We start from the raw sequence: 10,788 nt of genomic DNA, 5'->3' as shown, positions 1-10,788 counted from the left end.
CTTTAGAACAAAATTTTCCTCTTAATTATATGTTTAAAATGATATTTAAAAAAAATCCAAGCAAAATTAGTAATGTTTATTTAAAAATTGAAGCAAAAGATTTTGCATTATAATTACCAAAAAGTCTAAAACAGTGAAATATGAAATAATGAATGGAAAGAAAAGGCTGCATTAAATCATAATTAGTGAATGTTTTTAGGGACAGGGCATGGTGATGGCATTTCCACGTGCGTTCTTTCCTCATAGTATCTACTTTACGCCATTTTAGTATTTTACTTTTACCATTTATCACTTTACACCCCTTAAGTTTCTAAAATAATATTCTAACCTATATAAAGTCAAAAACTACCACTCACCTATGCTAACATGATGGTGATGTATTCATCATTATTTTGACCTCCAAGACCTACTTAAAAGTCAATATACACTCACTTAGGATAGGGGGTGGTTCCGTGATGGACTTTCATCACGGAACACAACTAACTGTCTTTATATACAAAAGATTGTAAATCTTAGGGGGTGTTTGTTTTTATTAAAGAAACTTCCTAGCCTTTTTTGTCTGCGCCGCGCAAACCACGCGCAGACATTAAGACTTGCAGATTGTTTGTTTTTTGAAAGATAATTCATTAAAAAAGGTATGTGCGCCCTCTTTTTGGCGCAAACATGGACCACTCATTTCTCAAATTTTCTAAACTCTTTCACATATTCACAATTACATCATACATTTATCTCCACAAACCCTAGCCCCCGTATCTCCCACCCCTCTTCTCATCACCCCCTCTCCCCACCTCCGGCGCCGCCCTCCAACATCACCCCTGGGCTGGCCCGTTCTCTCATATACGAACTCGGTGACATGCCCCGATCATCGTTTCTTCTACGAGGTTACTTGTCACGATCTCTCGGGTCATTCGCGTTCTTTCAGTCATCATCGTCTTTCATTGCATACTCAACCGAGATAACCCGGTCCATCAGCTTGATGCGCATCAAATGGTATATTATTATTATTGAAATAAAGTAGTTTTTACAATAAACTAATAAAGGTAAATAAATATCTCATGTTTGTGGATTCAAGGGCTTTGTTGACATCCTCTTGTAGCTCAAACTGAATAAAAGCAAAATTTCTTCTAATCCTTATGTTCAGAATCTTACCATAAGGATCAAAGTGCCTCTCCAAATCCCTTGTTCTTGTTCTGGTATTATATGGATCAAAATTGATAACAAACAAGGATTTTGAAGGCCTCAAATAGGATGAAGACCATTTAGAGCTTACAGGTTGTCTGACATTGCGTTTTTGCTGTCAAAATCGAACAATGAAATAATTAAGAGAAAAAAGACAATTAAAAGCATAAATAAGACTAAAACTTAGATTTTGTACGTATGTTTAGGGGTGTAAAACTGTAAATCGGGACGGGTTGGCGGGTTTCAACTTTAGTAGCAATTTAAACAATTAACTACTCCAATTATTGGAAAGCCTTTTTTTTGTAATTTAAGCTATTTTAAATGTTTTTGTGTATTTCTCACATTTCTAATAAAAAAATTGGGTTTATATATTTAGCTCGAGAATGGAATGAGCGAATAGGAATAAATGGAGAATGACAGTTATTGAAAGTGAAAAGTAGATAAAATGTTGATCAGTTCTTCATGTAAGTAATAAAAACATGAATAAAAATAAACATATGAACCTGTTGTAGCATGGAGAGTAGTAATCACAACAGGGTATGGATGTAGACGACATAGTTATCAGCTTGATCGAGTTCCCCTTTAGGATGTATAGTTAAGGATGGTTAGGGTTCTTGAGAGAAACCCGGTTTAGGAGAGAGGAGGCACACAAAATTATTATGTGTGTGTGATTAGGTTATATTGTTTATATTTATCTCTCTATATATACACCAAAAGGGAAACCCTTTATTAGTTAGTAAGGGTAATATGGCCCATCAACAATTACCAAACTAATATATGATAAGGTATAATTAATATTTTGATCTAATATAATATAAATGATAATGATGGCCATATTAATAATTAATAAATATAAAATATATATTTATTCTTACATTCTCCCACTTGGCCGAGTAATCATTTATTATGAGTATTAGATAAGACTGATCAGGAGTTAACACTCATTTTAGCTTTAAACTTAAACTGGAGCAGAGAAATACAGTTATTGAATTGAACATCAGTTCAAGACCCCCATTAATCATACTGCAGTCCTTATTTAAAACCTAAATAGTTATAATCAAAATTTTCAAGTAAGCCCTTTAAACGTTTGATTTGTATAATAATTTGTCTATATGTCATTATGCATGCAGAACATATTAAGAGACATACAAATCAAAACTGATGAGGAAATTTTATAGTTAATCATTCATAGTATGATATGCAGTTGCGCATAGTCATCAATAACCCGTCATTATTATAAGCGCTTTCATGATATTGTTGGGTGAGACTTTTAGTTATCGGATCCTTAAGCATATCATGAATGTATTCGATACGAAAATTTAGATTCCTCAATTCGTTCATAAGCGAATAATTAATTTCATATCAAAATTTAATGCAGCACCTCTCAAACTGTTATTGTTTGGGAAAACATGGTAGCTGACTTTATCACAATAAGTCTTCAATATATAATTTATATGAAGTTTAATAAAAACTTATGAGTTCACTAATAAATGTTCAACAACATTTATTGACAACGTTGTAATTAATCAGCATATTATGTCGTTATGACTTAGGTTGTTGTTATCAGTTCATTATGACTCCTCCATGAGATAGATTTGTCTACTAACATAAGAATATATCCCGAAAATTACATTTTCTTATCTTTGAATATGACAAAGTTTAGAGTAATCTACCGGTTTGAATTCTCACTTCTTTTAAATTAAGTGTTTCGTTTCTTTTAAAGATATCTTAGTACTCTTTTAGATGTTTCACATTAATCTAGACATATCTAGTGTTTTGCAATTTTGAGTAATATCTAAACGAGTATAGACTTGAACTTATATAAGGCTTCTACTTAATGAAGCATAAGGAAATAATCTATGTGTTCCTATTATCCTCTAAAGTAGAGCAGTACTGTTTGTTACATGTGTAAGGAATATCTCTGAGATCTATAATATCAAAGTGTGTGAATAATACTTTGACTTATGTAACAAATATTTGTCAAAAGAATGTCATCTATATAAAGACAAGTTTGTTTTTAGTTGCTCCCACTCATCTTAAGGTAGGTACATTAATCCACTTAATTTTTGATGAAAATAATTGTATAAAGATTTCATCACACTTTGATGTTTGCATTAACCCATATATGGATTTTATTGACTTATAGACTAAATGTTCTTTGACCTTCAGTTTATAACTTTTAGGTTGTTTTATGAACAAATAAGTATGTAAGCCGATTGTTAGGGAAAGTTGTTTTAATGTTCATCTAATGTAGCTCTTAACTTTTATAAGCTACTAGAACAATAATGATACTTAAATAAATCTTTTGTAATATAGGTAAGAAGATTTTTTTGATAATTGTTTCTCCTTGAATATAACCTTTAACAATCAATCGTGTTTCTTACTGTCTTAACGTTTCGTATTATAATTTAGTTTAGTTATGAACACTCTTAGGTGATTCAACCAAATCTTAAAACTTTAGCCTGACTTATGGAGTCAATTATGATTGATGCTAAATGTTTAATTATAAGGGGTAGTATCATTAAACTTTCCAACATCCATTTCAACTTTAGTTAGGGAGGTTACATAATCATCAATTTTGGTAGTCTTTCAACTTTAGTTAAGAAGGTTTCACAAATAAATGAGATATTATACCCGGTTTAAAAGTTATATGGGTTTAGTGAGACCCATGACCCACTTTTTTTACTATAAAGTTGTTTTGTTAATTATAAATAATATTTTTTTATAATGGATATTAAATTTTATTATATCCATATTTTATAAGATTTTTCATATCAAATATTTGATGAGATTAATTTTTAATATAATGAGATGTTATAACCCGTTTAAGGGCTATTTGGGTTTAGAGAGACTCATACCAATGAATTTGGATCAAATGCATGAGAAGCCTTTATTTAAGAATAAAGCAATCTGGTGGCTTTCATAAAAGGGAGGAACGACCACATCGCGACACATAGGATTTTTGGGTCTTCGTTTATATATATTATCCTCAGTATTACGGGGGTGTTTTATATTATTTGTTTCTAATATTTATTTATTTTTTTTATTGTATGAAAGTTAATAATATACTTATGATTTGATGATAAATTGTTTCACAAATAAATGAGATGTTATAACCCGGTTTAAAAGCTATATGGGTTTGATGATACCCAAGACCCGTTTATTTTTTTTTACTATAAAATTGGTTTTTTAATTATAAATAATATTTTTTTTAAATAAATCAGATATTAATTTTTAGTATATCCCTACTTTGGTGATATTAGTTTTTAATCAATGAGATGTTATAATCCGTTTAAGAAATATATGGTTTGATGAGACCCATACCCGTGAATTCGGGTCAAATCCATGAGAATCCTCCATTTAAAAATCAAGCAAATCTGGCAACTCCAAGAAAAAGGGGAGACGACCATATCGCAACACGTAGGATTTTTGGGTCTTCGTTTATATATTTATTTATACACTAGTAGAAACCCGCGCGATGCGACAGGAAAACAATATCTTGACTTTACATAGTCGAACTTATATTGTAAAACTAAAAGAATTGTCATTTTATATTGCGTGAGTGTTGAACATGTTGTGTTTGCAAATCAAAACGAGTTGTTTTGAAAACATAGTCCTTTTAGTAGAGGTGCACAAAAAACCCTACCCGGAACCGGACACGAAAAAAATAACCGGAACCGGTTTTTTATACCCGGGTATTCTATACCCGAAACCGGAACCGACCCTACCCGTAGGGTATGGATAGGGTATGCATTTTGAGCTCAATACCCGTACCCGATTTATACCCGTAAATACCCGAAACCGGTCATACCCTATACCCATACCCGGTTATACACCCGATACCAATTTTTTAATATCCGAAATAATACATGAGTTTTTATAATATATTTTTATGTTTATTTCACAACTTTTATATTTATATTTTTTTAAAATGCATATTATTAAGTAAATAATTTGTACCTAAGTGAATTTATGGCTCTTGTAATATAGTTTAATTATTTTTATAAATTACAAAGCAAATTTAAATTTTAAACAAATTTAAAAATGAATTAAAAAAATTATAAATTCAAAACCGGGTATTAATACCCGGTCGTACCCGGACACATACCCGGTTATACCTGAACCCGATCATACTCTACCCGGGTACATAGGGTTGAGTTTTTCTCCTCAATACCCTACTCGAACCCTACCCATTTCTCTCAATACCCGATCATACCCAAAACCGGTTCCCCGAACCCGGGTGTTAGAAAAAAACCAGATTTGTACACCTCTACCTTTTGGTGGTGGATCAAACTGTTTAGCCAAAATTGAATATGTGTTTTTGACAAAATCAGACATTGGCTGAAATTGGGTACTTTTAAAAAAGGGGCCTAATGTAAAAAAGATTAAAAAACCCACATTTTCTTGATTTGGATTCATGAATGTTATATTTGTGTATATTGGTGAAATCTTGAGTTGTGCAGCTCTTATAAATCTCCTGTAAACAATAAAGATTCATAAACAAATATAACTTTTATATATATACCTAAGAAATTTTTGTGTTGTTGGTGCTGAAAGGTGAAAATTTAAATCATTCAGAACTTGACTTTTCATTTTAATAATCTGCAGAACTTATTTAAATAAATACTCTAATGATTAGCTATATAAAAAAAAGTCATATAATGTTAGAAATCAAACCTCGGATTTTGTGTAAGTATTGTCTGTGATGAAACAAAGCTCATCAACAAATGGTGCAATGGTTTCTTCATATTTCCTTCAAAACAACGATATTTCAGTACGTAAATATATTTAATGTAAGAACGAAAAGGTTGGTTAGAGCTTACGAAGCAATTAGCATACACGCGATGCCTAACAGTTGAAGTTTTTGTCGTTCGATATAGTTTTTAGAAAGAAACATGTCAATGAGATGAACGGTGAGATAGAGTGTCTCCTGCTCCAGTTTATATTCTACACTTACCTAAAAATTATAATAAAAACAAACACATGAAAAACGAGTATTTATAAGTAAACGTGTCAAAACTAAGAAAAACTAACCTCTACAAGCCAATCAACTAAAACTCCCCGCATACCCTGAGTCACATCTTTTTGTACCGTCTCCATGAAATCAAAACGCGGACGATGAATAAGCTACATTAGCAAATGGAAAAATTATAATTAATATTTAATTTTATGTAACACACAAGAATCATGTTTTAGTCATGATACAAAGTTACAAACCTCTGCTACGCGCAAATTGCTATATATTTCACATACATATAGACTGCATTTTTTGAGAATCCTTTTTATCAGAATCTATATCGATATAAACTTGATTGCCAGTATCATCACATTATATTGAGTTAGAATTAACCGAAACTCGTTGACTTTTGACCGGATTCTTTTTAGTCAACATGCTATTCTTTCTCTGATAAAACTGATAAAAAAGTGGAAACAAAAAGCAATTAAGTCACAATATATAAAGTTATTATGAGTTATCCGAAAAGTAATATATTGTTTATAAACTGGATTTTAGTAGGAACGATGCAGTTTTTATAAGAGTTATCGCATCATATGTTTGTAACATCTTTAGGTACTGCTCTTCTCTTTTTTTTGAAAACCACATGTTGCAGTGACCCTGATTTTACTCTCATCCTGCACGGATCTTTTAGCATTTTTATGCGGTTTTGATGGTTCTGAACTTGATGACTGGCTAGCAGCAGCTCGAGCCCGTGTCACACGAACAGTGGGCTCTCTACTTGTAACTGCTTTCTTCATTTGTATAAAGTTTTAGTTTGAACTAATTTCACTCTATCTGCATAAATATAGAAACATTCAAACAAGAGATTTATTATTATCTAATAATTAGTTTTTATACATTTTTTATTATGTTTATATATTTTGGGAAATATCTTTAACAAGCCTAAGATCGGCTCGAGCTCGTGTGCAATACGCCGATACCTTAAACGGGCCAAACTCAACTCGAGCTCGTTATGGAGTTAAAAACATAGTTAAAACATAAAAAGAAGTTAGGCCTGTTAAGGCTTTACAACCCTAAACGATCTTCCCATACAAAACTCGAACCCGGGCTCAATAACCAAACAACCTATATTTTCGACTGGGTCAAGCTTTTTATCGATCTAATCTCGAGTAATCGGCAAACAGCTCGACTCGTTATAAAAACTTAATTAGTGATCATTCATTTCAAATTTCAAAACCCCCCAAAAACTTTTCAAGATTCAAACAAAGAAATTAAAATAAAAAAAAAACAATCTTTCATTTCAATTATTTCCCCATCCATCGATTCTGTAATCTTGAAAACTCAAAAATAAAGCACAAAGATAGTCAATTTATGCAGCATATCAAAGATTTCTAAATGAAAATTATAATTATAAGTATTCGCACTCACATTTCTCATTTTGATGTTTGAACAGAAAAACATAAATTTGAAACATACCACACTATTTGAGATAGATCTATTAGCTTTAGGAATCACCACTTACCAATTATAACCTCTAACATGATGTAAATAGTTTTCTTGTGAAGCTTCCAAAACCGCAAGCTTAATGGTTAGACAATCACAAAGTGTATACCTAAGAAAAAAATAAATAGGTTAAAGGTTTCAATCGACTTACGAATATGGCCGTCGGACATAAAATAAACCAGAGATCTGATGCTAAATGATCGAAAATGGTTAAGACCCCATGTTCTTCACTTCAACCGTCTCCATGGTACCATAGAAGTGAAGCACTCACGAGTCAGCTGAGCTACTGAAGACCATAAAAATGAAAGATGATGACGATATATCATCATACATTTTTTTAAGAAGAAAACAAAACCAAAGAAAGAAGGATACGTACAAACATAAATTAAATTTTTTGTTTGATTTAAATTTGGTGGAGAAAGGAAAGCCCTAATTATAAAACCATACGTGATTTAGACTTGACAGATTATAGGGAGAGTTAAGAAACAAAATAATTTTATTCTCCATAATGCCCCTTCTGTCATTTAGTTATTATCAATAGTGTTTGATTTAATTACAGAAATGCCATTAACATTATGAACCTTTGATCTATATTAAGAAAATATTTAAGGGTTTTGATTAGTTCTTAGAGTTCTCAATAAAATTATGGATTCTTAATTATTGATACTAATCATATATATATATATATATATAGGAGAGATATTTTGAAAACTTGATCAGCTTTTAAGAACTTTAATAACTCAATTTTTTACCACACATTCAATTAAATGATATGAAATATGTGGCTGGAATTAAATTTTATTAAAAAATGAATCAGGAGAGAGAATACGTATTTTTGATGATTACACAAGTTTAAATGTTTGTTACACATGTGTAAAAAGTCGATTCGGTGTGTAAAAAAAACTGTAATTTTGTGTACATTACTTACACTTACGTATTACACATTTGTAAAAAAAAATTAAAAAAAAAAAGTGTTACGTTGAGTTCTTTAGAATTCTTAAAACTCAAAGCGGTTCTCAAAAGAAATCAATATATATATACTAATTTTTATCCCCCGTATTACGGGGGTTGTTTTATATTGTTTGTTCTAATATTTATTTATTTTTTGAATTTATATATTTTTATTGTATTATAATTAATAATATACTTATAGTTTGATTATAAATTGTTTCACAAATAAATGAGATGTTATAACCCGGTTTAAAAGATATATGGTTTTGATGAGACCCAAGACCCGTTTATTTTATTTACTATAAAATTGATTTTTTAATTTAAATTATATATATATATATATATATATATCTTTTTTAAAATAAATAAGATATTAATTTTTAGTAAATCCTATTTTATAGGATTTTTACATCAATAATTTGGTAAGAATAATTTTTAATTTAATGAGATGTTATAACCCGTTTAAGGAATATATGGGTTTGGTAAGACCCATACCCATGAATTCGGGTCAAATGTATGAGAAGCCTCCATTTAAAAATCAAGCAAATCTGGTGACTCCAAAAAAACGGAGAGCGACCACATCGCGACACATAGAATTTTTATGTTTTTGTTTATATATATTATAGATATGTATATATATATATAGAGAGAGAGAGGAATGTTAAAATAAAAAGACTAGTTTTTCTAAAAAGTGTAGGAAATAATATTGATCGTTGGATGAAACATAACACAAAGGTAGGATGATCAAGAATAAATTTTATTAATTTAAGAATTAATTTAATTATGAGTTAATAGCCATTTTCGTCCCTGTGATTTGCTACTTTCGCCACTTCAGTCCAAAGTTTGAAATTTTGTCAATTTAGTCCTTATAGTTTTAAACATTAGCCAATTACGTCCCCACGTCTAACGGCATCCAACTATGCCGTTAGATTTAGGGGTATTATTGTCTTTCTCCTATTTATATTTAGTTAATGGTCAGTTTCGTCCCTGTAGTTTGATACTTTTGCTACTTCAGTTCAAAGTTTGAAATTTGTCAATTTTATGCTTAATTTATTCAGTTTTTTTTGTTTTTTTTTTTTGTTTTTGCTACTTCAGTCCATGATGGAATTCATTGGTAATTTGGTAAAGTGGTCAGGGTAATTCCCTAAAACCAAACTATATCGAAAAAACCAAAATCGTTTCTCTGATTAATGCATAATAGTTAGGGTTTAGAGATTAACATATCGTAGCAAACATTTGGGTCGAAATCAACATCAGGAGGTCGAATATCCCGTATTTCCATGTTTGCTCAAGAAATTAATGCACTAAATCGCATGTGTGTTCTTCAAATCGTGGTATTGTTCTTAAATTCGTCGGATTCAACCCTAGAATTGTAGTCGATATGAAGAATTCAAGAACAACACCACGATTTGAAGAACACACATGCGATCTAGTGTATCGATTTCTTGAGCAAACATGGAAATGCGGGATATTTGACCTCCTGATTTGATTTCGACCAAGATGTTTGCTACAATATGTTAATCTCTAAACCGTAACTATTATGCATTAACCAAAGAAACGATTTTAGTTTTATCGGTATAGTACGGTTTTAGGGAATTACCTTGACCACTTTACCAATGAATTCCACAATGAGGGAGAGTTTAGAAAATGTCTAGAAACTAAATACGAGGGGGGTATGATTATTGTTATCGACAGAGTAAACGTAAACCTGTTTTGGTCGATGCTTGATGGTTTTGGGCTTGGCTTATGCTCTTAAAGGCTATAGACAAAAAAAAAAGAAAAAAAAGCTGAATAAATTAAACATAAAATTGAAAAATTTTCAAATTTTGGACTGAAGTAGCAAAAGTATCAAACCACAGGGACGAAACTGGCCATTAACTAAACATAAATAGAAGAAAGACAAAAATACCCCTTAAACTAACGGCATAGTTGGATGCCGTTAGACTAGAGGACGTAATTGGCTAATGTTTAAAACTATAAGGACTAAATTGACAAAATTTCAAACTTTGGACTGAAGTGGCGAAAGTAGCAAACCACAGGGACGAAAATGGACATTAACTCAAGCAAATCTGGTGACTCCAAAAAAACGGGGAGCGACCACATCACGACACATAGAATTTTTATGTTTTTGTTTATATATATTATAGATATGTATATATATATATAGAGAGAGAGAGGAATGTTAAAATAAAAAGACT

At 30.9% G+C, this 10,788-nt stretch overlaps 1 pseudogene across 1 annotated transcript; it reads right to left on the bottom strand.

Annotated features, from left to right (window-relative positions):
* Window positions 1–918: 918 nt before the first annotated feature.
* LOC143589322 (cyclin-A2-1-like) lies at window positions 919–7,503 on the bottom strand (annotated as a pseudogene). Its single transcript, XR_013145266.1, has 9 exons — window positions 6,682–7,503; window positions 6,397–6,581; window positions 6,214–6,306; window positions 6,003–6,136; window positions 5,857–5,932; window positions 5,705–5,781; window positions 5,578–5,656; window positions 1,150–1,294; window positions 919–1,031 (listed from the first exon to the last, which is right to left on the bottom strand). The product of XR_013145266.1 is annotated as a cyclin-A2-1-like (transcript).
* Between the last annotated feature and the right edge of the window lie 3,285 nt (window positions 7,504–10,788).

This window comes from Bidens hawaiensis, unplaced genomic scaffold, assembly GCF_021521415.1.
Source record: "Bidens hawaiensis isolate Kalapana, Puna unplaced genomic scaffold, B.hawaiensis_p1.1 tig00037346_1, whole genome shotgun sequence".
Classification (NCBI taxonomy): Eukaryota; Viridiplantae; Streptophyta; class Magnoliopsida; order Asterales; family Asteraceae; genus Bidens; species Bidens hawaiensis.
The sequence above is the reverse complement of the archived record's forward strand: the minus strand, read 5'-3'. Positions and strand labels throughout refer to the sequence as shown.